At 40.5% G+C, this 6,890-nt stretch overlaps 1 pseudogene; it reads left to right on the top strand.

Annotated features, from left to right (window-relative positions):
- Positions 1-371: 371 nt before the first annotated feature.
- Positions 372-2,605, top strand: LOC143656866 (tRNA-splicing endonuclease subunit Sen15-like; annotated as a pseudogene).
- Positions 2,606-6,890: the final 4,285 nt, after the last annotated feature.

Raw genomic sequence — 6,890 nt, 5'->3', positions numbered from 1 at the left:
ATACCTTCTCTCAGCAAAGGCCACTGGCATCCGGGGTTCCTCTATCACATGGGAAGGCACATTGTGGCTTCTGCTGCCTCTTCTCTCTTGATACTGGTTTCAATGGCTATTCCCAAAATGTCTTCTGGCATTACTCTCTTTTTTAGCGTCCTCTGGTAAGTTTCAGTCTCTTAGCTTCTCTGAACTCCCTCCAAAATGTCTCTCCCTTAAAGGACTCCAGCAAGTGGATTAAGACCCACCATGAATAGGAGGGGCCACATCTCCATGGAAACAACCTTAAAAAAGTTCCCACCCAACAACAGGTCTGTCACCATAAGATTGGATTAAAAGAGCATAGGCTGGTGCGCCATGGCTGTGCCCCTTGGCCCTGCATGGAGGAACCTGGTGATTCTGAGCTGACCCCTGGCTGCAGCAGTGTGAACCAGGGCCACCCACCAGGCGGTCATGGTGCCCACCTGTGGGCCCCTGAGGACGCGTGGATGGGACCCCACCCTAAGTATTTAGAGATGATGGAATTAGATATAGGAGATGCCATCCAAGTTGATATACCATTCTTGGTTTACCTGGACCTCATGGAGAGTAAAAGTTGGCATGAAGTAAACTGTGTGGGATTCCCAGAACTCCAGCTCATCTGCCTGTGGGTGCTGAGATAGAAGGAGAAGGGTTACAGACTGTACTGCTTATGCCCATCAGTGTGTCCCTCAGCCATAACAGGATAAGGGAAACCTTGACGGCATTCCCAAAATTGCAAGGTGACCCAGATTTGCCGATGGCTTTTACTTTGACCATAGTGGAGTCTCATTCCACAATTGTCTATTGTAAACTTACAGATGGATTTCTCTTAGAAGATGACAACTATACTTCCCAATGCTTATTTTATTCAAACAAGATTGGATTTGAGACCCATCAGTCTGCTTCACCTTTCATCTCACAGATAGTTGGGGTTGACTTTGCTTGTCCATCTATAGGTTTTCTTTCAAAGAATAAGATTTTCCCAGATAGAAAAATGTTCTTTGTTCAAAAATATAGGGCCATTGCTCTAGAATTTTCTTATCTGGAGACAGTATAATTACAGTTATATACAGGTTTATGCCAAGGATATGTTCACAGGGTGGAATGCATGTTTCTTCTGTCATCCCATACTTAAAAGCTGTCTCTTAGTTTATTATTGCTGCAGCTGGCTAATTGTTGAGACTGCCACATCTTTCCCTTACTCAACTCTCCATTTGCCTTTTGGCAAATACAGCTAGCCTGGAATGGTATTTCATGTACACCTTGACACCTCGAGAGTTTACTTCAATCTGCTTTTTTCATCCTCCATTTTTAATCAGAACTAATGGAAACTTACATGTCTAGCTTAACAGGGACCAGAGAAGTGCTTCCTACAAGAATACTGGGCCTTCCTTTCCATTCTTATTGCCACCAAGAACTTTTATTATATCATACCTAGAATATTAGGACAGTATCACCTTTAATATTGTCTTTATCAACTAAACCCAGTGATTCCATTTTTGTTAGTCTCTCTCAACTAAATTGTCCGAACTATGAAAAATTATATGCACAAAGATGTTTCAGGTGGCATTACTAGTAATAGCCCAAATTATAAACTACTTAAAAGTTTGGTTCAGGGGTCAGCAAAATTTCTCTGTAGTGGGCCAGAATAAATATTTTAGGCTTTCCAGGCCATACAGTCTCTGTCACAACTATTCAACAATGCCATGGCTGTGCTCCAATAACTTTTATTTACAAATGTAAGGGCTATAGTTTACCACCCCTGATATAGGGCAAGGATTGGCCAACCTGTTCTTTATAGACATGATAGTAAATATTTAAGGCTTTGAGACCCATATATGATCTTATCACATGTTCTTTTTTTCTTTACAACCTTTTAAAAATGTAAAATGTATTTTTAGCTTGTGGACTATACAAAAATAGACCCCAGCCCAAATGTAATCCATGGGCCATAGTTTGGAAACCCCTGGCCTAGGGAGATAGTCAATAAATAATGATCTGTAAACCCTATATTAGTAATGAATATTATAAAAAACATGAGGAAATGTTATATTAAGTAAAACAAGAAAAAGAAGTGTATGAATGGGTATGATTATGGCTGCAAACATTGCACCGTCATATAATTTGAAAAAAAGACAGAGTAAAATTGTTAGCTTTAGTTATGATGGGATAGCAGGGCAGTAAATGAATGATTTTGTACTTTTGCAATAAAAAAAAAAGAGCATCAGCTTTTCTGGAGGTACATAACAGATTCAAACCAGCACAGGGGTATGTAGGGGCTGTAGCCTGGGGCAAAAAGAGAAATAAGCTGAGGGCAGCCTCTAAATACTGTTCTGACCTCTCTGCTGCATGACCTTGGATGGATTAGTGCTTGCCCCTTTGCCACAGAAACAAGCAGCAACAGCACAGGATGCCCATGTTGTCAGGATATATCAAAGCACAGAAAAAGTCCTGCTGGGGTGAATAGTTGATGCAAGTAGGACAGACCAGTGAATATTTAGTATTCACTCATTCACCTCTTCTCCTTTAGACCTGGTGGAGCGCTGCAGAGTACTTACCTGACTACTGGAGTTACCTGGTAGTGGGCTGCTGAAGGTAGGAGGCTGCAAAGCTCTGTGGTCTCAGAGGCATTCCACACTGGGGCTCACTCCTCCCCTCTCCTTAAACTCACTGGAAGAATTCAGCTCTTCCTCAAAACACATTTCCTGACAGGGTAGCTTAAAACCAGAACATGATTCCCAGAGCAAAATAATCACCCACCTAAAGGCAACAAACAGAACAAATGTCCACTGGAACTTGCAGAACAAGAGTTTAAGCATAATTAAATGTGCTCAAAGAGATAAAGTAAGAGATTAGCAATATGAAGAGCAGAAAAAAAGAAGTCATGAAAAGAAACAAATGGAAATATTAAGGATTAAAAATATGACATTGTCATAAATAAGTGGAATAAATTACAAAATTGATATGATTGAAAAATGGTTAGTTTATGAGTTAAAACTCATGATTTCTGTCACAGTTGGAGTACTGGCCTGGAGGAGACCCATAATATATTGGAGGACTGACAAGATTCTGTCTTTTAAATGGTCTGCTCAGTTTGTGAAATTTCATTGAACTCTCCATGTAAAATCAGTCCATTTGTCTTAATTTTTTAAAACACACAATCAATGTAAAATTTAGTAAAAGATAATGACAGGCATACCCTGGAGAGATTGCAGGTTCAGTTCTAGACCACCACAATAAAATTAATATTCCAATAAAGTGAGTCACACAGTATTTTTGTTTTCCCAGTGCACATAAAAGTGATGTTTCCACTGTATGGTTGTCTATTGACAACCTTATGTTTATAAAAAACAAGGTGCAAACTTTAATTTTAAAATGCTTGACTGAAAAACAAAAGTTAACCATCTCCTGGGCCTTCGGCAAGGTGTCATCTTTTGGCTGATAGGAGTTCTTGCCTCAATATCCACAGGTGCTGACTGATCAGAGTGGTAGTTATTGAAGGCGTGGAGGCTCTGGCAATTTCTTAAAAAAAAAAAAAACAGAAACATGTTTACCATATTGTTTGATTCTTTCATTAAAGAAGGATTTCTCTGGAGCCTAAGTTGTTGGTTGACAGCACTTAACCCACAGTAGAACTTTTTTCAAAACCGGAGTCAATCCTCTTCAATCCCACCACTACCCGTCAGTGAAGCTCACATTATGTCCTACATCCTTCATGTCATTCAACAATGTTCACAGCAGTATCCACAGGAGTAGAAGCCACGCTGTTCATCCGTAAGAAGCAACTCATCATCTTAAGTTTTATCATGAGATTTCAGAAATTCAGTAGCATCATTAGGCTCCCATTTCAATACTAGTTCTCCTTCCGCTTCCACAACATTGGCAATTACTTCCTCCCTTGAAGTCTTGAATCCCTGATAGTCATCCACGAGGGTTGGAATCAACTTCTTCCAAACTTCTGTCTCTGTTGATCATTTCACCTCCTCCCATGAATCATGAATGTTCTTCATGGCATCTCGAATGGTGAATCCTTTGCAAGTTTTCAATGGACTTAACCTAGATCCAATGGAGGAATCACTACCTATGGCGGTTATATTCTTATGATATATATTTTTTTCAATAACAAAATGGGAAAGTTGAAATGATTCCTTGGTCCATGTGCTACACAGTGGCATCAATTTCACCCCACTTCTCCATCAGAGCTCTGGATGAGGAGGTATGTGCTCAATGAGCAATGATAATTTGAAAATAATCCTATTTTTTCTGAACCATAGGTCTGAATATTGGGCTTAAAATATTCATTAAATCATGTTATAAACAGATGTGCTGCCTTCCAGGCTTTGTTACTCCATTTCTAGAACAAGGCAGAGTAGATTTATCATAATTCTTAAGGGCTTGAGGCTTTTCAGAATATTATATGAGCATTGGCTTCAAATTCAGGTTCTTAGCTGTGTTAGCACCTTACAAGAGAGTCAGCCTGTCATATGAAGCTTTGAAGCCATGCATTGACTTATCCTCTCTAGCTAGGAAAGTTCTAATTGGGATCTTCTTCCATTAGAAGGATGTTTCATCTACATTGAAAATCTGTCATTAATGTAGACATCACCATCAATTATCTTACCTAGATCTTCACCATAGTTTGCTGCAGCTTCTCTATTGGTCCTGGCTTTTTCACTTTGCAATTTTATGTTATGGATATAACTTATTTTCTTGAACCTTATGAACCAACCTCTGCTAGCTTCAAACTTTTCTTCTATAGCTTCTTTGTCTGTTTCAGTCTTCAATGAATTGAAGAGAGCCAAGGCCTTGCTCAAGTTTAGACTTTGGTTTATGGAAATGTTGTGATTGGTTTGATCTTCTATCTAGACCAATAAACTTTCTCCATATCAACAATAAGCCACTTTGTTTTCTTACCATTCATGTGTTCACTGAGGAAGCACTTTTAATTTTCTTCAAGAACTTTTCCAATGCACTCCCAAGTTGGCTAACTGATTGACACAAGAGGCCTAGCCTTGTGGCCTATTTCTGCTTTTCACATGCCTTGCTCTTTAAACTTAACCATTTCTAGCTTTTAATTTAAAGTGAAAATGTGGGATTCTTCCTTCACTTGAGTACTTTGAGGATGCTGTAGGGTTATTAATTCATGATTTCAAGATTTCTGTGCCTCAGGGAATAAGGAGGCCTGTATTATAACTTGTCCCCATGCATTTTCTCTCTAAGTCTGTATCTGTGCTTCATCTTCACACCATGCCACTTCATTATTTCATGAGAATATATTTTTTTAAATATTTTGAATTACCACCTCATATACTGCTCCTTTATCAGGTAACTCTTGCAGCATTTCCACCACAGGATAAGTATGGTTTAGGTAACTCTGGACTCAAGGGAGGACATGGGAAGACGTTGCTCCTGTGAATATATTGGAACCGCCGCTTGTGCCTTAATTCAAGGAAGGTCCATGGGTTAGGAGCACCTTTGTCAGCTGGGTAGTCAGTGGCTGGCACCTGCCTCTCCAGGCTCTGGCTTCCTTAACATCTCAGGGCAACATCTGCTGGGCCCCAAGCACCTCCAAGCATCCGTGTCTCTATTCACCATGTGTCCACATCTCTGTCAGCTCCGCTGTGACATTTCTGTCGGTTCTATGGCTTCTGTAGTTTCTCTAGGCTCGGTTTCTATCTTTCTTCAATGCTTTCTTTTCCTCCATAGCATTCATCACCTTCTAATATGCTATATAATTTTCTTATTTATTTAATTTATTGCCTGATCTGTGCCCTAGATCATAAACTCCTTGACAATGGTCTCTCTAGCATTTAACTAATTTAAACCATATCATAATTACTGTTCTATTTGCACATATTCTTCCTTTTTTTTTTTTTTTTCCATGGGTAGGCTCAGGGAATCGAGCCTGGGTCTCCAGCACAGCAGGCCAGAACCTTGCCACTGAACCACTGAGGTCCACCCTGCACATGTTCTGAAGATGCTATTTCATTTTTTTTTAATTTTACTTTTGTCTTTCTTTTTTCTTCCCTGATTGTCATTGAATAGATCAATATTCTTCTGTTGGTTTAATGTTATACATTTTAATTTTATTTTTACAGCTGTTACTCATGACCATATTGAGTTTATACATTCTTATTGATTAACATGTTTTAGCATATATAGTCTCTGAAGACAAGTCATCTAGCATAATCTTTTTCCTTTTATATCTCCCCCGCTTACTTTGCTCTGTCCTGGTTTTTCTGCAGTGTTTTTTATTGAGTCTAGGGGTGTTCAGGTTTGAGCTTCATGCTTTCTGGCCTCATGAGTTTCTGCAAAAACCCACTGACGTAACTCCTAGAGGTAGTGAGCTGATGGCACTGTGCTAGCTGTGGAAGGCAGGGGAGATGTCACTGTCACCTTACATGTGAGTAAAACTCTTGTGGTGGACACTGTGATCTGCTACCCTGATCCCCCCATTCCCTGAGATTCTAGGTGTGCTGGTGGCTGACACTCAGCTGAGGCCCGGTCTGGGGGGTTCCGTGACCAGGGAGAAACACCTTGCCCAAAGCCATGCTCCTTGACTAGGGGAGCCTGCATCCAGCGACTGGCTTATGTGGATATCCAAAGGCCTGGCTCCGTCCCGTCAGTGGGGAATGACTCTGAAGGCATTGCAGTTAGACATTTTCCTCTGCCCTATTTGTGCTTGAGCACACTTAACAAACTCCTGCCCACAGATCTCTGGCTCAGAGCTGCTTCCTTGGAGTTTGGACGAGATACCCTTTCCATCTGAATCAATGTTTCTTGACCCATTGAGCACCCCAAAGCCTTATATCCAGGTCCCACTGGGCAAGTGGCCAGAGCAGGGCCCTGCTGCCTTCTCTGAAGCCAAAACAATGGGG

The sequence above is a fragment of the Tamandua tetradactyla genome, chromosome 15 (assembly GCF_023851605.1).
Source record: "Tamandua tetradactyla isolate mTamTet1 chromosome 15, mTamTet1.pri, whole genome shotgun sequence".
Taxonomy (NCBI): Eukaryota; Metazoa; Chordata; class Mammalia; order Pilosa; family Myrmecophagidae; genus Tamandua; species Tamandua tetradactyla.
Note: the sequence above shows the minus strand (reverse complement) of the source record. Positions and strands in the feature narration are given on the sequence as shown.